This window comes from Uranotaenia lowii, chromosome 3, assembly GCF_029784155.1.
Source record: "Uranotaenia lowii strain MFRU-FL chromosome 3, ASM2978415v1, whole genome shotgun sequence".
NCBI lineage: Eukaryota > Metazoa > Arthropoda > Insecta > Diptera > Culicidae > Uranotaenia > Uranotaenia lowii.
Genome location: NC_073693.1, coordinates 339383152 through 339408160, shown reverse-complemented (window position 1 = coordinate 339408160; position 25009 = coordinate 339383152). Strand labels below are relative to the sequence as shown.

Genomic DNA, 25009 nt, shown 5'->3' with positions numbered 1-25009 from the left:
AATATCGTTGAAGTGTTCCTGCCTATCGGCCCGATACTAGGTTAGTAGACCTATAGTGTCTTCGATACAAATGACCAATATTAAATTCTGTTTCACAAAGAATCTGGTCGGATGAAATAGATCATTTCTCCGCAAAGAAATAACGTACAACAAAAGTAAAAATGTCATTTTGTAGGGTTTTTATTGCACTTTAAGGAAAAAAATACATAAAAATCATTCGTCAGCTTTTCGGATGAACTTTGGAACTTTTTTGTGATACCACCCATCATTTTCTGCACAGTACTGCTGGTAACCTCATTCGCCATCTTGTTCCACCACTTTTCCATTTGAGCGGGGTTTTTTCATGGTTCTGTCACATCCCGAATAGAAAAACATTATGAAAAAACCATGAATTTCATTTTCACTCTACCGTGGATTTTATGGTTGACACCATGAATATCACGATGCATGAAACCATGAATTCACTGTCAAAATCATTGTTTTCGACCATGGTATTCATGGTTTTGGCCAAAATTACCATGAAAAAAGGGGGTTGTTAAGCAACTTAACAATGAAAAAATCAACATTTTTCCATACATTTCAGAACAAAAAACTATAAAATTTATAGTTAATACATCTTCCAATTTTTCTCAAGAGAACGATGAAATTTATTGTTTTTTCATCGAATTTCATTGAATGTTCTTTGTTGCAAGGAAGATGAAATTCTATGTTAATTCGTGATCTCAAAATAAATGTCCGTATTAATTTCTCGTTTATGTAAAACTTATTTTTATTTTTATCACAATTTTTTCATAATTGGTAGTCACTCATTTTGAATCACTTTGTGCTAAACTTTACTCGGATGCTGCCATATTTTCGTTCCCCACCAGCTGGGTTAGCCTCATACTCTACGGGATGCCGGATTTCCTTGTGAACGCATTTTGTAGCTAGAAATGATAAATTAAAAAAATTAATTATGTTCTTTTTTTTCAATAAGCGCCGTTGCAACTTACCTTTATGCTTATTTTGATGAATATTTTCATTTTAAAAACCCCGAAATTTTTTCTGCCCGATCGGAACTTTTTGACAATATACACTCAGAAATAAATAAAATATCAAACAATTAATTTTTAGGTATTTTCACGTTTCTCCCTCTTTACGCACACGGATATTTCTCATGGTGTAATTACTGGGATATTTCTCACTGAGAAATATTTCTGCGATTAAAATTTATGCATTGAGAAATGGGATGATTGTTATGGAAGCGACATCTGGTGGTCAGAAAAAAAAGTTTGAGCCGGGATGTAAAGGCAAACGCTTAAAGCAGAAATAATCAGAAAAAGCCAACGAAAATCGTTTGATTTTCGTATAAGTTCTATGGTCAATGTGCATTATTGACCATAGCATACAAAACAAATGCACTTTCCCTTTAATAATTCTTTTCTGCTATAGATTCCATTCTTTTCAAAGATGATTCACAAATTCGAAAAGATTGGAATCTGCTTGCAGTCAAGTTGAGCGGCATTTTGCAACTGAAGAATCTAGCACGTGCTCATACCCGTTTAGTTGGGACTCAAACGCACAAATCACAAAGCGTTTGTTTGAACAAAATAATATTTCGGTTATTCAATTTTATGCATTGGATCATTACACGCCAAGAAATTATTCGGGTGCATAAATTTAAATAACTGGAATTGTTATTTTTTAATATTTCTGGATATTAATGTCAGTCAAATGTCAGAGTAATTAAAACATAATATTTTTAATATTTTTTAAATTTCTGAGTGTAGAAACAAAATGCTTCGACCGGCCTCGACTGTCAAAAAATTGCCCTACACGAAAAAATGGAAGAGCACAAATTTTTAAAATATTCAAGCTAGGATGATGTTATTACCATGAATAACGTGGTCACACTCAAAATCACTGGAAAATGAATGTAATACCATGGTTTTGGCTATTCGGGATTTCTTCTGTTTGTCCTAATATTCCTCGATGGGACGAAAATCCGGACAGTTTGGTGGATTGATACTTTTTTAAACAAAATCGATCTTATTCTCCTTATACCACTTAACGACATCCCGGCTGTAGTGACAGCTTGCCAGGTCCGGCCAGAACTTCACCGGACCTTTGTGGGACCGAATGAATGGCAAAACCCTCTTCTGGAGACATTCTTCTTTGTAAACATGTCCATTCATTGTGTCCCCCCCAGTGATGAAAATCTTAGTCTTCTTCCCACAACTACAGATCCCTTGCCAAATCATCAACATACGAGCAAATTTTTCTGCGAAAACAAACTTGAATCTACCGCAAGCCTTCTCGCAAACAAATTTGTCGAGCTGTACTGTGGTTCGTCTTGAACTGTTTCGCCAAATCACGCAAGGAGATTCCAGGATTATTGTGAACTGATCGAATTATTGTCAATTGCATGAATTTTAAGACTATTGAGAGAATCAGATTTGACAGGTAACAATTCCGCACTCACTAACACCATCACATTCTTTATATAAACTATCATGTGCTAAAAGTTGAAAAGGGACTATATGAAAAAAGGACCAAGATCAGAGTTCAGTTACTTCAAATTATTTCTACCAAAAAATCAACTTTCATACGCACCGTTGCCGTCTTCAACAATCTGCGCAGATTGCACCTATTTAGACCCCCGTGCAAATAATTTGCGCGCAGTAAAATCTGCTCACAGACCTATACCACAGAGAACCCTATACATACACAATGACAAAAAAAAATATCGATATTCTTTACATCTTTGGATAGAATTAAAGAATTGAATTAAAAACAATTGCGACTGGTGTATCAGTAAAAAATGTAAGTGAATCCATAATTTTTTGGCTAATTTTTCAGTAATTCGAAAAACGCCCGAATAATGCATGATTTATTTGTTCTGTACATTCTTGTACCCGAATGTACAGAATGCATTCTGTTTTTTGTTTTCGTTTCTTTTCATTCGTTGATCGGTCAATTTTCGTTATTCAACTTCTTGGTTCGCATGCATTTCATAATAATTTTCGCCAAAACAATAACGATTATGCCGTTTGGATATGTGATTCGAAAATCAGAAGCGAGCAACGGCTGATTTGAAAAACTGACACGGGTTGTCTATGTGTGCGTCAGTGCGAAAATATTTCTGCGTGGAAATTATTTGCACAGGAGTCTAAAAAGGTGCAATTTCCGCAATATAATCTGTAAAATAATATACGACTTCTGGTTGTCTGGGTTGATCATAGTTACGAACATAATTTGTTTTAATCTTTTTTTATTCGTGGGTTTTGAGTAAAAAATCATAGGTAAAAAATAATCCTACGGCCCTGAACATCATCAATTCTGAAATTGATTTATGGTTTTAACATTCTTCAAAAATATGTGCAACATTTTTATCTGTGTTCCAATTTTACTTGGGCTCGAAACTTTTATCATGAATTCCCATTCCTTTTATTATAATATCATAATTTTTTAAATCTGATTTCGAAATCAATCAAAACAGAAGTTAGATAGAATAATTTGTAAATCGAATGATTGGAGGAGTTCCTATGAGAATGAAATTTAATCAGTTTCATTCTTCAGTTCAAATAAGATCCAAAAATATGCAAAATTTTAGTAAACTTGGACCTAGACATACGGAAGAAAACATTTTAAAAATCGTAATCGAACGAAATCTTCTATTTCCCAAATTGCTAGTCTTTTCGACATATAGCTCATGGTATTGACAAATAGCTTCTATGTTAGTTAAAATGAGCGTGTAATCATTCTAAATGAGTTAAAGATCAGTCGAAATTTTGATCCAATTTTCGAAAATCTAAGTTCTTAGTCATAGGTTGATAGTCAAATTAAATTATTCAGACTTCAGACTGAAAAGTTCATTCATGTTTGAACCTCAGTTTTAGTAAACACAAGTCATAATTCTTTTTTTTTTTCTACGATGTATTACAGGACACAAAATTCAACATTATTTAAAACAGAAAAAAAATCAAAATGACCTTTTTTGTCGTCCTTTAGATGGGCAACATCGAGTCCAAAGCCGGTGGACAAAAAGATAATTTTGAATCTTTTTTCCGATTGTAGAACGATAAGTGTCTTGTCCTGAAAAACGTCGTGTGTTAATTGTGTATTGAAGTTCTATCGTTGGCACAAATCCGCGTTAAATGAGTAACTCATTTCTTCCCGGACTAGAAGTTTGTTGATAAATCAAACCACTGCACCACAATTTAAGCACTTCTTGTTATGAAACGAATTTAACTTTAATTTGAAATATTATCAGTAATCACTATTTTCTGCCATTTTACGTTTAAACCTCTCCCTCTGCTCTAATTAGAAATCATTTGATAAGTTTATTTGATGAATCATCCTTTAAGATGGCATGCATGTTTCCAGTTTTGAGTAACTCGCATACTTAGGGGTTCCGACTTCTCAAACGCGAGTGACATTGGTTGAACGTGTACGAGTGCTGACGCGACGCGTGGGTTGTTTTGGTTTTTTGTTTGGAATTTTAAAATTTGAATTCGGACTTGCAATAATCCAGCTGTTTGTGTAAAGTTGGTGCTCATTCCAGTGTTTCCAAAGTGAAGAGTGGACATGTTCTTTAAGCAGTTCGTCAACTTAGACAATCCTCGAAAGTATAATTCAAATCGAAGTTTTCGCGACGCAAAGATTCACCGGAAGTCTTCAGAAATGTGAATAAGGACGTGTAAAAAAGTAATTAATGTTGTGAAAAGTTTAATCGCTAGAGGTAACTTAGTAAGGTGATAAAAAAGCTTTCTGAAAAATGTCGTTGAAATTTGGAAAAAACTTCCGAACTAACGTATCCTAATCAAATCGTAGAAATTGTGACGTGTTGAGAATTTCGAGGTGAAAAGGTTTAAAAGGTAAGTTCATTCTTTAATATTTGAGAAAAAAATTTCTACCTCTTAGTGGAAAGGCAAGAATGCCACGGTGTGGTAAATTCCGGGAAAAAAGTTTCAAGTTTTTCAAAACACAGGTCAGTGGCGAGTTCAAAAAATTTTCCCATACCGGGAATCGAACCCGGGCCTTCTGGGTGAAAGCCAGATATCCTAGCCACTAGACCATATGGGATATACAAATGCAAAGCATATACCGCCTTTTAAAACCTTTCCCTCTCTTTCGTTTAATCAGTTGACTACATCCCCGCAGCATCCTTATAGATTCTGTTGGGCGCAATCATACTATTCTATGGCGACTACAGGGGACAAAAAATATCCCAGCCCTCAGCAGCATAATTGCAATATGCACTGCACCGCATTCTTCAACATCTTGTTGGTGCCGAACTAGACATTGCTGTTGCTAGTGTTCTTAGCTCTTCGCTTTACGACCAGAGCAGCCAGGGAAAACAAACCCAGTTTTTCGTGCGGTTGCATCGATCATCCCGCTCTATACATCATGATTCAATTAACGATAATCGTGTTTTCCTAGAAGTCGTTTGAGAAGATGACTGAAGACTGGTTGCTTAGGCTGCGTGCCACCTTAGAAGGCAGCGGTGCCAGTTTTTCACTCCACAATTGATCAACTTTACATGAAATGTTTCGAAAAGATTAGGCTTAGCCCCCGACAAGAGGACATATCAATGGGCAACCGGTCCATTCAAGCGTTTTTTTTGTTTTTGTTTGGTTCTTCATTTCAATCTGGCAGCTCAACCGAACTTGTGCGCAAAGGTATAGCATAATTTATCGCTTCTGTTCCCGCCAAAAGATCGAGCTGCCTGGTGGCTGTTATTAGCACATGTTTTATTATTTTTCCCGACCCGTTCGTTCGTTCGTTCATTCGTTTGGTTCGGTTCTCGGTTTTGGCCCCCATCAACAACAATACCGCACAGATTCGTGATATATTTCTAAGCCCCTCTAAGCAAAATGAGGAGGTCTGCAGCCGATACACTTCGGTAGCTTTTCTCGGGCATGAATGGGTTCTGTGTTTTCTGGTTTTTCTGCGCTGTTTTTTTTTTTGCAGACAGCAGCATCATTTTTTGTTCAGAGCACAAATTGCAGCGATTTCTTTGTAACGCTGATAAGAGACGGCCATTTATAGGAACTTCTAAATCCTGCACCAATTGCAGGTTGCTTCTCGAAGAATAATGGATTGCATGACACTTGAAATAAAGTGCCTTTTTGAAAAGGTTTTTTTTTTGAAAATTATAGCTCCACAAAGTTTTGAGAAAAGATAAATTTTAACTAAACACAGTCAAATTGAGGGTTGCATGACAATTACCTTTTGGAAAGAATACCATACCATTTGAGTCAAATAATTAGAGTAAATTACGAATCGAAATAACTACAGTCTTGCTTTACTATGGATTTAATATTTAACAAAATTTTGGAATAGTATTCAGGTTTCGGATTCGTACATTAAAGATTCGTGGTTCGGATTTATGATTGAGAATTAAGAATTAATTTGCCTCCAATTAGATATTTTTGATTCTGTCTTAGCATGCCATGGTTAATTAAACTATTTTTTCTTTCATTCCAGCAGGTGTTTCTGAAAAGTGATGGAAACTATTAACTTGAATGATTGATAATTTGTGGATCCCCGAAGAAAACCTGAACTGAAGTTTTTCCGATTTCTTCAAGTCAAACAAAAAGTTGAGCCCGAGAGCTGAATTCCAGTCGTCAGTTTCCGGCAGGTAAGTAAATATCATAAAGTCGTGTGTGTCATAAGAGTAGTGCAAAGCTCAATTCACAAAATGTTCACCCACAGAAGTCCTGGGAAAGTCAAAAAACTTTCCCATACCGGGAATCGAACCCGGGCCTTCTGGGTGAAAGCCAGATATCCTAGCCACTAGACCATATGGGAATATGTATTAATGTGTTTATAAATCCGAAAAAAACTGTCAAAATATATTTGTTTAAAAAAAATATAAACAAAATATTTTCATCAGAAAATTATGAAATCAGTACATTTTCGCTTCGATCAAAGTTCGATTTAAGAGGATCATGCGTTTCACACCTGATTGCATTTTCGGAACCCGGTTTTTATGTAGCCGAAATAGCTCAGTTGGGAGAGCGTTAGACTGAAGATCTAAAGGTCCCCGGTTCAATCCCGGGTTTCGGCAACGAACATACTTTTTGAATATTTTGTAAAATTTTGAATGGTTTGCTTAGAATAAGTTTATGTATTAATTTTTTTATATTTTGAGATGATGTTGAATTATTTTTTGTAGAGTTTAAAGACTTAAAAATGCGTACCAAAAAAGTGATTCCTTGCCGAAACCCGGGATTGAACCGGGGACCTTTAGATCTTCAGTCTAACGCTCTCCCAACTGAGCTATTTCGGCTAGTTGATTCGGAGATTACACAATCGTAGTTTCATGAACTGTTGTTAGTTTATCTAGGTATATGATAAATTTTTCACCGATGAAACCTTAAAAGAATTGTCAAGGTGTTGCCGTCAACATTTATTTCTATAAAATTGAAAATGATTCGAATTCGCAAGAAAAAAAACGTTAAGTTCTGTTGACTTTTACGGAAGTGTAGCGATAAGATGAAGGATATGCAGAAAATAAATCAAATTTAATTAAAAATAAAATAAAATAATAGTTGTATTCGGCAACACTGACGATAAATAAAAGAAAATAAATTTCTATGGCAACGTTTGCTATTTTGGCAACACTAGACAAACAAACAAAACAAAGTCAATCGTTGATCTATTCTTGTGAGCGACAGACGTGTCTAAATGAATCTCTGAATTGAAACTCGTAAAATCACGACAATGGCGTGGTTGGTAGAACAAGCACAAATAGTGCAGATATTAAGGGCTACTGCTGCTGATTGTTTTGATTTGGCCTTCCGGTGGAATAAGACGGATTGGCGTTAGAAGCGCAGATTTTCAAGGCTGCTGCTGCTGTTCCTTCCGGTGGAATAAGACGGAATTGGCGTTAGAAGCGCAGATATTTAAGGATGCTGCTGATTATTTTGATTTGGCCTACCGGTGGAATAAAACGAATTTGGCTTTAGAAGCGCCAATTTGCCTTCAGGTTTAATAAGACGGATTGGCTTTAGAAGCGCAGATTTTCAAGGCTGCGGCTGCTGATTGTTTTGATTTGGCCTTCCGGTGAAATAAGACGGAATTGGCGTTAGAAGCGAAGATATTTAAGGCTGCTTCTGCTGATTCTTTTGATTTGGCCTTCCGGTGCAAAAAACGGAATTTGTTTTAGAGGCGCCGATTTTTAAAGCTGCTGCTGCGAATTGTTTTGATTTGGACTTCCAATGCAATAAGACGGAATTGGCTAAGGAAGCGCAGATTTCTAAGGCTGCTGCAGCTGGGATGGAGAATAAAGATGTGGAATATGGAATAAAAAAATACGGATATTTGGTGAATAAAATTTTGTTCTAAAGAGAAAAAAAAAACAAAAGTCGGTGAGTAAAAAGTTTTAATTGAGAATGGAGGTTAGAAGTAATGTAGGGATGAGATGAAGGATATGCAGAAAATAAATCAAATTTAATCACATATACAATAAAATAATAGTTGTACTCGGCAACACTGAAGATAAATAAAATAAAAAAAAAACTATGGCAACGTTTGCTATTTTGGCAACACTAGACAAACAAACAAAACAAAGTCAGTCATTGATCTATTCTTGTGAGCGACAGACGTGTCTAAGTGATTCGTAAAATCACGACAATGGAAATAGTATTGAAGAAGTTTTAAGAGAAGCTGTTTCTCATTGTACTTCTATAGATGTTTCCTGTTGTATCAAACCTCATCTGCTCTTGAGTGTCTATATGACACTTTTGGGAGTTTTGGCGGCTTGTAACATCGTGAGACAATCTTCTGAGATCCCAATGTATTCATGGAATCTTTAATTTTGCATCATTACTGTTGAAAACGCTGGTTTCAGTGGTGGAATAGAGTTATCTTTATTCATGTTTCGTCAGTCTAGTCATTACATAACTACACAATTCATTAGCGATTGCTATTGTCTCAGTCTCGACTTATCATCTTCCCTAACCGGGAAAGTACTCATTTCTGAATGAGCACTTTGAGACTCTTACTCAGAACATCTGGCAACACTGTTGTGTTACCATGAACCTAATTTGAGTAGTCTCACTTAACCGTGTGATGATGTAAACTTCATACTGTCATCATCATCAATATTCTATTGTTTGGCAATAATCAATTGCGAATTGCACGTAGCAAAGAGACAGAACCAAAACAAGTGTTATGGTCGCCCCGGGAGGAACAGCAGATTCCTTCTGCTGCAGGAATATCGATCTTCCGGAACCTATCCGAACCGTAAGTTTCAACAGTAACTTTTTTTATGGACGCTCTCTGAAAGCCCAGAAAAAAAAACTCCCCGAATAGCCGTAACCATAGTATTACATTGATTTTCCAGTGATTTTGAGTGTGACCACGTTATTCATCGTAATAACGACATCCAAGCTTAAATGTTTCAAAAATTTATGTACTTCCTTTTTTTCGTGTTGGGCAATGTTTTGACAGTCGAGGCCGGTCGAGGCAATTTGTTTTTATTTTTATTTTAAATTTACTATCGGCAGAAGAAAATTTCGAAGCTTTTTAGTGAAAATATTCATGAAATGAGCGCGAAGGTAAGTTGTCTCGGAGCTTGAAAGAAAAAAAGCGTTATTAATCTGTTTTTTCACATTTCTAGCAACGAAATGCCTTCACAAAAGTTGGAAAACCGACATTCCGTAGAGTCTGAGGCCAACCCAGCTGGTGAGAAACGAAAGTATGGCAGCATCCCAATAAAGTTTTTATCAAGTGATTCTACAGTGAGTGATTTTCAATAATAATAAAGAAAAATGTTGATAGATAAATAAATTGTATATAAACGTAAAAAGAACCCGGATATTTTATTTTGAGATCACAAATTTACATAGAAATTTATCTTCCTTGCAACAATGAGCATTCAATGAAAAAACAATAAATTTCATCATTTCCTTGAGAAAAACTGGAAGCTGAAATAACCATTAAGTTTATAGTTTTGTGTTCTGAAATGTATGGAAAAAAGTTGATTTTTTCATTGTTAAGTTGCTTAACAACCCCCTTTTTTCATGGTAATTTTAACCAACACCATAAATACCATGGTCGAAAACAATGAGTTTGACAGTGAAATCATGGTTTCATGTACCGTAATATTCATGGTGTCAACCATTAAATCCACGGTAGAGTGAAAATGAAATTCATGGTTTTATCATAATGTTTTTCTATTCGGGTCTCTAAACAGTGTCTGTATCAATTTGACACTACTTGTTTAAAATCGCTATATCTCTCTTGTTTCTCGGACGATTTGTACAAAATTTATAGTTTTGAAAACCTCGTAACGTAACTCAAATATGTTTCATCGACAATATTCAGCTACATAATTTTTAAGTTATTCAAAGTCTAAGAAAAAACGCATCGGAAAAAGACCACAGACCAGCTACCAAATGCTCAAAATAAATTTTTAACTTAGTATATAAGAAAGATGAAGTTAGCAGGAGAGACATATTGCGGTTTTAGTCGGGTATGTCAAATTGACACTCCAAAAGCTCTAACGGGTTAAAAAATCTTGGACAGATTAAGGTTAAAAAGAGCGTTACAGCGTTACATTTGATTTCCAAACTACAAAAATTGCTTGAAAGGTACAAACATGTTCCATGATATGACCTACTCATGATCGTCCAGAAATTCGAATTAAGCACTTACGGAAAACGTTTTTTATATCCCTCGAGTACCTTTTATTCAGCCAAATGTAAACATTCAATGTACAATATTAAGTAACTATTTGACTTTTGGTAGAAACTTGAAATTATATAAAGACATCACTAAAGATTCAGTATTCAGATAAAGAATTCAGATTAGAAATTTCCGATTTTCAGAACTTGAAATGACAATTGCATTGATAAGATTCGGTAGCAGTACTTGAAATTTAAAAATTCATCCGAAATTCACAATCCAAATTTGAAATTTGTTTTTCTGAACCATCTCGCGGAAAGTTATGTCCTATATTTATTTTCTCCAAATGCGCGAGATTTCGCTGAGGCGGCAAATATTTACAGTCAAAGTCACGCTCTCTCTTAGTTTCAAACCACCGAGAAGCTCAACCGTTGCGGCTGATTAAGTGTGGCCAATATGTGATTTTCTGTTCTGGTTACTGCCGTTCGGGTTGTTGTAACTGATCCAGGAGGTTCACCAGCCGCATTCTTGGCTTACGGGGTTCAGCTCCGGGAAAAGTCATCGTTACGACGATGACGACGACGTGGCCGAGTAGCTGTTACGTCGCGGCGGTGGTGCTACATGACGATTGCTTGGCCGATGATGATTTCACGGCCTGGCCACGACGACGCGTTGCATGTTTGCTGCCCTCGGAAGAACGGACACTCTGCCCATTCCAGGGAACGCGATCGATCTTCGGCGTAAATGGTGATTTCTGGATCTGAGCGCCCAGCAAAGCCAGAAAGAGTTGTTCTCGTCGCGGTGGTATGTCGTGCCGATTCTCGGCTGGCAAACCCTGGCTCGGATAAGAATTTTGAAAGGGGTGGTTCAGGTCACGATCGTCTCGGCCTCAACGGCAGCCTTATTTTACCCCATTCGATGTAATTATAATGACAGTTGTCTGATGAAGCCACGGATTGTCTGAGAAAAATTTGTTTTACGATCGGTGCTTCGGTTCTAGTTTTTGCTCCTGGAAGAAGCTCGATTCTTTTTTCTTTCTCGCTCTCTCTCTCTCTCTCTAAAAAAAAGCGATGGATGAGCGAACAAAAAAAAACCTCACAAAGGTAATGTTTTCAAATGGCCTTTTTCTCGGGAGACGAGACGACCCGCAGTTAAGAGATTGCCGTGTTGTTATGCATAGGAAGGAGGGCTTGTCCCGATCTCCCGAGTAAAGCCTTCGCGAGGACGAAAACGCCAAGACCGGTATCCGATAATTATGGGAGGGATAAACGTTATGGTTTGGCATGGTCGGTCGATACTTTTTTTCCGCGTTCCGAGAGACAGTCTCAGTCTCAGACCGAGGCTTTGGGACTGTTGCGCTGTTTCGTGCGATCGGCAATAATTCGATTGATGAGCTCGAGTCACAAAAGTATTAATAACTGAAATGAGTGGTAGGTTCAAAAACCTCCATAAAACAACGTGCTGATCCGACCGGCTAATGAGTTATCATTAGCCGGTGACTCATCATTTGCATGGCAGGAGCTAATGAAAGCTCTGAGATTGGCGCAGCTGAAAGTGTAACTGTGTAAGGATCAAGCGTTCAAACCAAAGTCCCAGATAAAAACCAATTTCAGAATACTAAATTTCAATCGGATTTTATAAGGTTCCAGTTCCACTTCTAACGGTCGCCATACAAGTAAAAGTCATCATATTGTTTTTTTGAAATCTGATATCTGCATCTTAATTCTGATTACAATTGCTAAGAAAAATCTGAATCTGAAACCATTAATTGATTTCCAAATCTGTATTCTGAATCTTTTTTATTGTAATCTGTATGTTCTTTCTATTGCCTAATTTACCTCAGAAACCACGATCAACGGCTAGTTCAACGCCAAATTTGAACTGTCCATGTAACCGTCTAGCAGTCTACTATACTTGTCCAACATCTTGAAAACCAATGCTGAATTTTTGTGTTTCCTGGCTAATGTGTTAAGTGTAACACGATCCACCGGGAGAAAAAAAACTGTTATTTTGTTGGATCCCAAGGATCATTGATCGAGAAGACTTAGCCCTCGCACGACCCCCGACGCATAACCTGTACACGACGCTCATTAGACCGGTTGTCCTCTACAGGCACGAAACGTGGATATTGCTCGAAGAGGACTTGCGCTTACGTGGAGTATTCGAGCGACGAGTTTTAAGAACCATCTTTGGCGGCGTACAGGAGGATGGACTGTTGAGGCGAAGGATGAAGCTTGCGCGACTCTACTACGAACCCAGTATCCAGAAGGTGGTGAAGGCTGACCGGATACGCTGGACAGGACATGTTGCGAAAATGCCGGATGACTGTTCTGCAAAACAGGTGTTCCTAACGAATCCGGTAGGAACGAGACGAGCAGGGGCGCTACGAGTGAGGTAGTTGGACCAAGCGGAGCGAGATACGGCGAATGTGGGATGCCCGAGAAATTGGAGAACGGTTGCTATGGACCAAGTGTGTTTTGGGAATAATGTTATTCGAGTGATGTAGTGAAACGAAAAACTATTTATTTTAAAATAGAAATTTTAAAAAAGTAGGGGAGAGTGGGGTCCCAAGTAACACTGATATTTTTATTGGACTCCTCAAGCCGCTTATAAAACCAAAACTTTATCTGGTAGCTTGCTATAAAACTTTAAATGTTACTTGGGGTATCATGGACCACTTTTTTTCTTCGCTTTATAACCTCTTTATTATAAAAGATAAAAAGAAAAAAATAAATGGAAAGGTTTTCTACATTTTTTAAAAGTCATTAGGCATTTTTGTTTATTTTTTAAATACATGAATTTCCCGAGTTCTGGCTGTTTAAAAAAACAGTTTTTTTTTATTTTGAAAAACTAAGGGGAAACGTGGACCACCAAATCCAAATTGACAAGATAACGTGCAAAGTTAATGAGTTGACTCAACACTGCAATTTCATAATTCATTTAGTTATTTTAAAGCAATTTCAGATGAGAAAATAAAAAAGAGAGGTGGATATGCTCGAATAGTTTCTAATTCCTGGCTTGCAAACGTTTCGGCTAAATTCCTTATAAAGGATTTTTGTTCGTCTCTATCACAATAGAAAATATCGAAAAAATAATTTTCACTACTTTTTATTTGGCATAAGAAAACTTTGCAGATAGGAAAAACGTATTTTAAGTTCTGAATGTGTATAAAAACATACAAATATAAAGGGTGACAAAAAAGTCCGGTCACACTTTTTCGGGATCTCCTGTAGCCTACACGTTGCATCTCTCTGGTGCCATCTATATGTCAAATGAGAGGGCTAACTCTGCTGCCCAAAGTGGCAGAGTTTCGTTTATGTGCAGTTTGTTTACATTGAGTTGTGAGCCATGGCAGAGTTAAGGGCAGCTGTTATCGCTGCTCGGTTTGGTGCGCAGATGACGAGATTATTTTTTCTTAAGAGAAGCTGTTTGTTTTGGAGCAAACAGTCAATCGCCAAAATGGTTGAGTTTGGAGTGTGAGCCTCCAGCAAGCTCCTGCGGACAAGCTGAATGTTTCCCGGTTCCAAAATAAGACGTCAGTCTTGCTTCCAGACAGATGGCGCCCCATCCCACAACGCAAAGGTTATTCAGCCGTGGTATGAGGAAAACTTGACCGATTTAATTTCGAAGAATGAATGGCCTCCGTCGTCTCCGGATCTGAATCCTTTGGATTATTTCGTGTGGAGCTACATGATGTCGAAGCTGAACGACTATAAAATAACAAATTTTGAGCAATTCAAGCGAGTTATCATGAAAATCTGGGAGGAGATGCCGATGGAGCACCTGCGCGCCGCTTGCGACGACTTTCCGAGACGCCTGAAGCTGGTTCGATCAGAAAAAGGTGGTGTAATTCCGAGATGTCGTCTGTGAAGCATCTTTATGAGTTACTGAATAAAGCTATGAAAGCCAAATTCAGATTTTCTTCTTATTCTTTGAAATATTGAGATTTTCCTGTGTGACCGGACTTTTTTGTCACCCTGTAGGTGGCCCAAGGTACCCCACAAAATGTGGCCCACGATTCCCCACAAGCTATGATTTGCAAATTGGTTGCGTTTGTGTGACTTATTAATGTTTCATCGAGAATTCCTTTTTACGAGCATGTTTTTATTATGTACTTTAGGTCTCCCACGGATGTAATTTGCGGGTGCTTATTTAATAAAAAAGTACATTTTTGTAGGCTAGTTAAATAAAAGAAGCATTTGATTTTTTTTATTTATTTCACCTTCGACTATGTCGCACAGATGTGTACTTATTAACTAATTCTTAATCTAGAAGAACACTTGCTTAAATTAATGTCGAAAAGGTGGTAAACGTTATTAAAATGCCGACAAGATTTTTTCAGAGAGTTATTAAGGCATTATGGCTTTGTACGATGAGTTGGAAGTCTTAGGAAACAGTAATGGCGTAATGTTCTAGACGGCACACTGATCTGTAATTTTTCGAGCAAGTCCCTGCTATCTATGTTGCTCATCAGAAGATCATAAATAAACAAACGTTGTAGAAGAATTCTACTTTCAGCGAGTGTCGGCAGTCCAATAAGCCTGCATCGCTGCTCGTATGGCGGTAAGTTGACAGGGTCGTTCCAACGTAACGTTCGAAGTGCGTAACGTAGAAAGCTTTTCTGGACTCGCTCGATGCGGTTAGCATGGACGTCGTGGTAAGGGACTCAGACTTGAACATAGTATTCTAACACGGCCCGGACAAGAGAGTTGAACAGCGTTTTCAAACAATAGATATCCGTAAAATCTTTCGTATTACGACGTATCAATCCTAGAGTAGCGAACGTCTTTGCTGTGATTGCTCCAATGAGAGTTGTGAACTTCAGTATAGTCAAAAACGACTCCTAAATCCTTTATCTCGGTCTTCCGTTGAAGTGTAGTTTGATCTATTCTATAGTCGAATAAAATTGGAATTCGTGCTGTAGTAAATGATACAGTATTGCATTTCCCTGTATTTGCTTGCATTCCGTTTGTGTTACACCATTTCAACAAAGTGTCAACATCGTTTTGCAATACTTTACAGTCTAACAAACTTGTTATTATTCTGAAATTTTTTAAGGTCGTCAGCGTATAGCAGTTTCGATGAGTGTATTGGAGAGCATAAGTCGTTTATAAAGAGAACAAACAATAAGGGGCCAAGATGACTTCCTTGTGGCACACCTGAGGATATCTGAAAAGTTTCGGACACAACGGTGCCTGTTTTTACGTAAGCTGTTCTATTCACTAAGTACGATCTTATCCATTTTGTGAGCCATCTAGGAAGACTCATCTTTTTCAATTTCTCTACTAACAGTTCATGTGGAACTCTATCGAACGCTTTCGTGAAATCGATGTAGACTGCATCAACCTGTTGTCGTTTCTCTATTTTATTTATCAACGTTGAAGCATAACACATCAGGTTACTCAAAGGTGAACGTTTTTTTACAAAACCGTGCTGATCAGGTGATAAAACATGTTGCACATTTTGATAAATTCTCTCGTGCAACAAACTTTCCATTAGTTTCGGCATACAACACAGTATAGATATACCTCTGAAGTTCTCGACATTTTGAAGGTTTCCAGATTTGTGTATCGGTGTGACGCAAGCTGATTCCCATAGAGACGGAAACGTACCTTCATTTAATGAGCGATTGGAAAGCAAGCTGATGGACAAGCCGAGTGAAATTGCACAGTTCTTCAACAGCGAAGGCGGAATGTCGTCTGGACCTGCTCTTTTGGATGCATCGATGGAACGTAATTTCATCAACAACATTTAGAAAAACATGCTTACGCAAAGCGACGACGATGACAGTTGGATTGAGATTTTTATCTCAACACACAGATGAGATATTTAGAGTGGCTCACGTTTCCCCATGGCATACATGTTGAGTTTCAAATAAGGAAAAACTTGGTTTGTTTTTGAAAATTTCAAATGTCAGTAAAAATGTTATTTCAAAATCTTGAAATGCATATCTTTTATCTTATATCTAAATTGTGGGGTGTTCTCGTGATTGTTAGCCGTTCACAGCATTTTAGCGTTTATCGGGAGCCACCATCTTGGATTCCATGATGGTGTCAGATAGCGAGAATCGACTTCTTCAAGTTTGGCCCTTTCACCTTATACCAATTTTTTTTTTGAATTTATGTGGTTTTCTGTAATTAACAGTATTTTGTTTGAACCGAAAGCTGCCATCTTGAATTTCAAGATGGCTTTAGAAAACGCAATTTGGTTTCTTCTTGTCTAGCCGTTTCACCCAATACCAATATCGTGGGGCTTTCATGGTTTTTTAAGTCATATGAGCATTGTTAACTTAAGCGGAAGCCGCCATTTTGGATGTCAAGATGGCGTCCGATAGCGAAATTCAACTTCAACTCATGGTATCATTATACCGGGCATTCACTACCAATCCCTTATTTATTTATTTTGAAAAGTATGTCCTCTTTACAGTAATAATGATTAACAACTCAGAAATGAGGAATTTATCCTACGCGTGTAATTGGTTGGATTTCGAGAGAAACGTCAAATTTCAGCTATTTATATGGTTCTCATAAAACTGTTATAAAGTTATTAAGCATTTTATTGACTGACCCCATGTTGGCTGCAAAATCGCAGGGCATAAAATATCGCCATGTTGTATTACTTAGCTGGCCAGAGGGGCCAGCTACAACTGCCCTCCACCGAAAAAACTTTTCACATGAACGCTACGTGAAAATGTACATAGATTTTTGCCACCATGAAATTCACGTGAAATCTACGTGAATTTCAGTTCGCAAACAGAATTCGCGCAGCAAGCAGAATTCACGTAATTTTCATATGAGTTGTGTGTGAAAGAAACGTAGATCGAATGTAAAAAAGGATTCGTTCTGCCACATGCGATTCACGTAGATTTCATGGAAATATGAACGTAATAACTTTTTCGGATCTTATAAATAAAAACGTGCTGATTTTGCAGTTCATTTTATTAATTCCAATACACGAAACACTTTTCACTTATTATTTTATCCATTACTAGCACGTCACTTATTATTGAACATAGAAAAATAAAATCCTCGCGAAATTTTTACTTTGTTGCCTCCATAGTAATTCTGTCCGTCCGTCCTCCCAATTCCAAATTCTGTAAAATAAAATTGCAGAATATTTAAATAACGAATAGGTACACAATCAAATTTTTACTACTCACGTGTAATCAGCTTCACCATCACCTAGAATTTCTCTTTCTAATAGCACAAACTGTTGGATCCGCGCCATATTGAATATTGTATTCTTTCACATAGATTTCACTTGAATAAGTTATTCAGAGCTACGTGAACATCACATAGAATGCACCAAATCCCTTTGTACTTGGTGGATCACGTGGATCATTTTCATGTAAATCGAATGTGCCTTTGTTTTGACAGCGAACGGCTATGTGAATTTCACGTATGCATCAAATGAATTTGTATTATTAGGTGATTCACGTAAGTCAAGCCAAAATTCACGTAATGAGCGCCTACGTGAAAATCAAGGTGAATTTAACGTTTCTTTTTCGGATGAGTGTCGAATTCCTGGTCCTCTTTTGCTTGGCTAAGCTAGAGCAGAGGAAAACACAATATGCTAAATTTTCAATCCTGTATATTATAAAACTTACTTGTGTGTCGTGTGTGGGTGTGTGGTGTATTTCTGCTACTGCTGCTGCTAAGCCGGCTGGCTAACTGGCCAGAATACCCTGATGGTAACAGTTGATGGATTCACGATGTCAAATACAGATCCCGTTCGATTTTGGCAACACGCTGGTACATTTTGTGTTGCCAAAATCGAATGCTACCAAAACCGAATGGTATTTTGACATAGTTTCTTGAATTTCACTTTTTATGGAAGGTGGCTCCCATACAAAATTATATCCTTTTGCTATCTTATGTATATATGGAGGCGTTTTCTTTGTAACACCATCACGTATAAACAGACGGTCAGAATGAGGTGAAATTTGGTATCCGAGGGTTTTTCGGGCCAGAGATGGTTCGTATAATAGTTTCGAGAATCTCACTTTTTATGGAAGGGAGGATCCCATACAAAATCATCTTGAAATTGGACTCAACTCAAACAACTTTGAGACGATTTTTATGAAAACTAATTCACGAGCACGAATTTGTTAAAGATGTGTAGATGGAAACAACATTTTTCAATGATTTATTAAGTAAATGGTAAAACGAAGTTTGCGGGTCAAAATTAAAATTCACTCGACACAGTTCTGGACACGTCTAACATTTTCCTTCGGAACACATTTCTCGAAACGTCAAAGTCGAAATGCTCAGAAAAACGATTAAAAGTTTTTAAGATTCCGACAAAAGCGCTGTGAGCCCTATAGTTGTTCAGACGAATGGGAACGTAGAGCTGCAAATGCTGGTTTCTTAATCCTCGGGGTCGTACACCGAGAAGGACAGCAAGTCAGCCACAACCAGAGCTCGAATAGCGTGTCTACGAACATGAAGCGCATCCAAGTCTATGAGACGGCAACGATGTTCGTAGCTTGGCAGACGAAACGGGTCTTGCCAGTTCAAGTGACGTAGAGCATACCGTAGGAAGCGCCGCTGCTAATGCGTACTCGAGGATGGAACGAACTATGCAGCAATAAAGACCTTTAAGGCGAAACATGAATCCAAGGTTTCTAGAAGCTTTGTCAACTACATAGTTCGTGTGAGTCTTGAACTCCAGCCGTTGATCGGGGGAAAATTTCTAGATCGTTTATGTGTTCCACTCGGGTAATGGTTTCGTTTCCAAGGATGTACTCCGCATGAAGAGTGTGCCGCTTACGGGAAAATGATATAACCGAGCATTTGCTCCGGGTCAACGGCAGGCAGTTAATGTCGCAGCAGTGAGCAAATACGCTATACTGTAAAAAGTCAATGTCCTCTTTTTTATGGCTTGAGAAATTTTGAGGTCATCAGCATAAGCGAGCTTTGTGCCGTCAAGAAGCGAGAGTGCGTTATTGAAGTAGATTACGAAAATTACCGGTCCTAAATGGCTTCCTTGGGGCACTCCTGAGGGGCAGGGAATTGCCTGGAAAAGGATTCACAAGTTGGAACGGATAACTTCCGCCTTGTTAGAGAACTCCGGAACCAATTGAGTAGAGATAAACAGAATCGTAAACGTCCGAGCTTTGCGATAGCAATCATCTTGTCGAACGCAGCAGAGAGATCAGTGTAAATGGCGTCAGTTTGGGTCTTCCTGGCAAAGCAGTCTTGAACGAAAGTCGCGAAGCTCAGTAAGTTAGTAGTTGTGGATCGTTTAGGCATGAATCCATGCTGGTCGTTAGAAATGTGAGGCTTGCAAAACGAGAAATCAGGATCCATAACGACCAGTTCAAAGAGTTTGGATTTGGAAAATTACGTTGATTGAAAAATTTGCTTGATGGGAGTCAGCAAACGTGGTATAAAACAAAAAAATCGGTTAGAACTCTTTAAGCTATAAAATTAATCTGCTAACCCTGCTTGAACAATTATCTTTAAACTTTGGCGACAGAAAAATATCCATCGAACTATGCTACTGAGCAGAAGCCTCAAATACAGATGACACTTCCTTCCGGTGAAAGTCTCAATCCGTTTTGTTCAACTACTTTGAAAAAAGTTCAAAAAATCTGTTGAACTTATATTTTCACGGTTAATTGTCTTCAGTCCTTAGAATGATCTCACGGAAACAAACACTTGTGAACTAAACCTAATATGATACACCAAATTATCAAAGTTTCGGTTAATGACATCCAACCAACAGCAGTCAATTGTCGACAGGCAAGAGCAACGGAAATCTACGCGAGCTTCCTAGAGCTAGTGGGACCATACACGCCTCCCATCACCATCATCGGATCAAGGTCAGGCCGAAAAGACAAAGACCCATGTCATCTATTTCCATCTGTCAAAAAAGGAAACTCTTGCTGTGCGATCGATCTACCACCTAAAGTTAGCAGCAACGTAGCGCAGCATCCATACTAGAGACAGAAACAAAAAAAAAACCAAAATCGGACTTGAAGGAGGAAACAAAAAAGTTGACAACCGGTCCCCGAATAAAAGCTGGATTGAGATTTTTTTTTTGTCGTCCCTCCTTTGAGTGTGTCCAACTCGACTCAAAGTCTCGAAGCCATTAAACGCCTATTAAATTCCAATTCAAATGACAATCATTCCCGGCGGCGGGGACATCCAACTTCATATGCGATCTCCGCGATCCCCGGAGAGCGCCCCTTGTCGTCTTCGTCGTCGTCAGATGGACAAAAATGTCAGTAATGTTGTCCCACACCACGAGAGAGAAAAAAACGGACTAGGGACCACAAATTTAATTATAGGGTGACTGAGCGCAATGTCGAGGGGAATGATTCGGCGCACCTCGACATAAATTAAGGCATCCGAAAAAAAAATCCGGCGATCATCATAGCTGATCCTCTAGAGATGTCCACCGAATGACGTTTATCGTGATCGTCTCCTGAGGAAGGAAAGAACCTGAGTTGAGTGAGGCCAACAACCGAAGGCAAGCTCTCATATCCAAAATGATTTGCCGACACGATCGCCAAAGGTATTTCACCGAAAATTGTTTTCGATCCTATGACAAGGATCGAAGAATTCTCAAATATTCTTCTATCCCCCCACTTTAATCCATCCATGTCGTGTGGCTGTCCCCTTTGGTTTTGACGGGTTTTGGCCACATTACCGAAAATCCATCGTCTTCAGAGGAACAAAAAAACATTCCAATATCCCCTCCGGTTGACAATCTATAATCACCGGACCATAATTCATCTTCGGCAGGCAAGCGAATCTAATTGAGGAATTTGACAGTCGTTTTGAGTTATACTTTCGGGTGATTTTGTCTTCCCTTTCTTTCCTCGAGACGGATCGGATCTCCTCAAACGGTTTGTGTGGTTCCAGGAACCCGATGGGACATTTCGATTCCTTCGCGAAGGTATCCGCAACGCTTTGTAGTTTACAATCTCAAAAAAAAATTGAAATTTAGAACAAAAAGATAATAGCAGTCGAAAACTCGCTTTTTCTCAAAAACGATTGACTATTGAAAAATTAAAAAAATAACACAAATTAAATAACAAACTGAAATTTAGCTTTTTGAACTCATCGATAATTTGCCAAACCATCAATTCCATATGTTGACAATCTTAAATCCGAACATTTAACAAAACAATACACAAATCTAAAAGTCGCAAAATGACAAGAAAAACTGAAATTCGAACAATCAACAAAAACATATTGGCTCTAAATCGGTAGTCAATCAAATCGATGGATTATCAAATCAGAAATCAACAAATCAACAAATCAACAAATCAACAAATCAACAAATAAACAAATCAACAAATCAACAAATTAACAAATCAACAAATAAACAAGACAACAAATCAACATATCAACAAATCAACAAATCAACAAATTAACAAATCAACAAATCAAATATTGAACAAATGAACAAATCAATCTAAATTCTAAATTCTTTATTCTAAATTCTAAACTCTAAATTCTTAATTCTTAATTCTAAATTCTAAATTCTAAATTCTAAATTCTAAATTCTAAATTCTAAATTCTAAATTCTAAATTCTAAATTCTAAATTCTAAATTCTAAATTCTAAATTCTAAATTCTAAATTCTAAATTCTAAATTCTAAATTCTAAATTCTAAATTCTAAATTCTAAATTCTAAATTCTAAATTCTAAATTCTAAATTCTAAATTCTAAATTCTAAATTCTAAATTCTAAATTCTAAATTCTAAATTCTAAATTCTAAATTCTAAATTCTAAATTCTAAATTCTAAATTCTAAATTCTAAATTCTAAATTCTAAATTCTAAATTCTAAATTCTAAATTCTAAATTCTAAATTCTAAATTCTAAATGCTAAATTCTAAATTCTAAATTCTAAATTCTAAATTCTAAATTCTAAATTCTAAATTCTAAATTCTAAATTCTAAATTCTAAATTCTAAATTCTAAATTCTAAATTCTAAATTCTAAATTCTAAATTCTAAATTCTAAATTCTAAATTCTAAATTCTAAATTCTAAATTCTAAATTCTAAATTCTAAATTCTAAATTCTAAATTCTAAATTCTAAATTCTAAATTCTAAATTCTAAATTCTAAATTCTAAATTCTAAATTCTAAATTCTAAATTCTAAATTCTAAATTCTAAATTCTAAATTCTAAATTCTAAATTCTAAATTCTAAATTCTAAATTCTAAATTCTAAATTCTAAATTCTAAATTCTAAATTCTAAATTCTAAATTCTAAATTCTAAATTCTAAATTCTAAATTCTAAATTCTAAATTCTAAATTCTAAATTCTAAATTCTAAATTCTAAATTCTAAATTCTAAATTCTAAATTCTAAATTCTAAATTTTAAATTTTAAATTCTAAATTCTAAATTCTAAATTCTAAATTCTAAATTCTAAATTCTAAATTCTTAATTCTAAATTCTAAATTTTTAATTCTAAATTCTACATTCTAAATTCTAAATTTTAAATTTTAAATTCTAAATTCTAAATTCTTAATTCTTAATTCTTAATTCTTAATTCTAAATTCTAAATTCTTAATTCTAAATTCGAAATTCGAGATTCTAAATTCTAAATTCTAAATTCTAAATTCTAAATTCTAAATTCTAAATTCTAAGTTCAAAATTCTAAATTCTAAGTTCTCAATTTTAAATTCAAAATTCAAAATTCAAAATTCAAAATTTAAAATTTAAAATTTAAAATTCTAAATTCTAAATCCTAAATCCTAAATTCTAAATTCTAAATTCTAAATTCTAAATTCTAAATTCTTAATTCTAAATTCTAAATTCTAAATTCTAAATTCTAAATTCTAAATTCTAAATTCTAAATTCTAAATTCTAAATTCTAAATTCTAAATTCTAAATTCTAAATTCTAAATTCTAAATTCTAAATTCTAAATTCTAAATTCTCAATTTCAAAATAAAAATTCAAAATTCTAAATTCTAAATTCTATATTCTAAATTCTAAACCCTAAATTCTAAATTCTAAATTCTAAATTCTAAATTCTGAATTCTAAATTCTGAATTCTAAATTCTAAATTCTAAATTCTAAATTCTAAATCCTAAATTCTAAATTCTAAATTCTAAATTCAAAATTCAAAATTCATAATTCATAATTCAAAATTCAAAACTCAAAATTCAAAATTTAAAATCGCAAATCGAAAACCGAAAACCGAAAATCGAAAATCGAAAACCGAAAATCGAAAATCGAAAATCGAAAATCGAAAATCGAAAATCGAAAATCGAAAATCGAAAATCGAAAATCGAAAATCGAAAATCGAAAATCGAAAATCGAAAATCGAAAATCGAAAATCGAAAATCGAAAATCGAAAATCGAAAATCGAGAATCGAAAATCGAAAATCGAGAATCGAAAATCGAAAATCGAAAATCGAAAATCGAAAATCGAAAATCGAAAATCGAAAATCGAAAATCGAAAATCGAAAATCGAAAATCGAAAATCGAAAATCGAAAATCGAAAATCGAAAATCGAAAATCGAAAATCGAAAATCGAAAATCGAAAATCGAAAATCGAAAGCCGAAAGCTGAAAGTCGAACGCCGAAAGTCGAAAATCAAATGTCGAAATCAAAAGTCGAAAGTCGAAAGTCGAAAGTCGAACGTCGAAAGTCGAAAGTCGAAAGTCGAAAGTCGAAAGTCGAAAGTCGAAAGTCGAAAGTCGAAAGTCGAAAGTCGAACGTCGAAAGTCGAAAGTCGAAAGTCGAAATTCGAAAGTCGAAAATCGAGAATCGAGAATCGAGAATCGAGAATCGAAAATCGAAAATTTGAAATCGTAAACCGAAAATCGACAATCGAAAATCGAAAATCGAAAATCGAAAATCGAAAATCGAAAATCGAAAATCGAAAATCGAAAATCGAAAATCGAAAATCGAAAATCGAAAATCGAAAATCGAAAATCGAAAATCGAAAATCGAAAATCGAAAATCGAAAATCGAAAATCGAAAATCGAAAATCGAAAATCGAAAATCGAAAATCGAAAATCGAAAATCGAAAATCGAAAATCGAAAATCGAAAATCGAAAATCGAAAATCGAAAATCGAAAATCAAAAATCGAAAATCGAGAATCGAAAATCGAAAATCGAAAATCGAAAATCGAAAATCGAAAATCGAAAATCGAAAATCGAAAATCGAAAATCGAAAATCGAAAATCGAAAATCGAAAATCGAAAATCGAAAATCGAAAATCGAAAATCGAAAATCGAAAATCGAAAATCGAAAATCGAAAATCGAAAATCGAAAATCGAAAATCGAAAACCGAAAATCGAAAATCAAAATTGAATACTCGAAACTCGATAATGGAAAATCGAATATCAAAATCGACACATTGTCAATCAATGACAATGTGTTGATCGATAAACAAAACAGACTACTTTTATAAACAAAAAAGTAGATT

At 36.0% G+C, this 25009-nt stretch overlaps 4 non-coding genes across 4 annotated transcripts; 1 reads left to right on the top strand and 3 right to left on the bottom strand.

The window, feature by feature from the left end:
- Nucleotides 1–4992: 4992 nt before the first annotated feature.
- On the bottom strand, nt 4993–5064 carry Trnae-uuc (transfer RNA glutamic acid (anticodon UUC)). Its single transcript has one exon. It is a non-coding gene; the product is annotated as a tRNA-Glu (tRNA).
- Nucleotides 5065–6720: 1656 nt separating this feature from the next.
- Nucleotides 6721–6792, bottom strand: Trnae-uuc (transfer RNA glutamic acid (anticodon UUC)). Its single transcript has one exon. It is a non-coding gene; the product is annotated as a tRNA-Glu (tRNA).
- Nucleotides 6793–6978: 186 nt separating this feature from the next.
- Trnaf-gaa (transfer RNA phenylalanine (anticodon GAA)) lies at nt 6979–7051 on the top strand. The gene has a single exon. It is a non-coding gene; the product is annotated as a tRNA-Phe (tRNA).
- A 149-nt stretch (nt 7052–7200) lies between these two features.
- On the bottom strand, nt 7201–7273 carry Trnaf-gaa (transfer RNA phenylalanine (anticodon GAA)). The gene has a single exon. It is a non-coding gene; the product is annotated as a tRNA-Phe (tRNA).
- Between the last annotated feature and the right edge of the window lie 17736 nt (nt 7274–25009).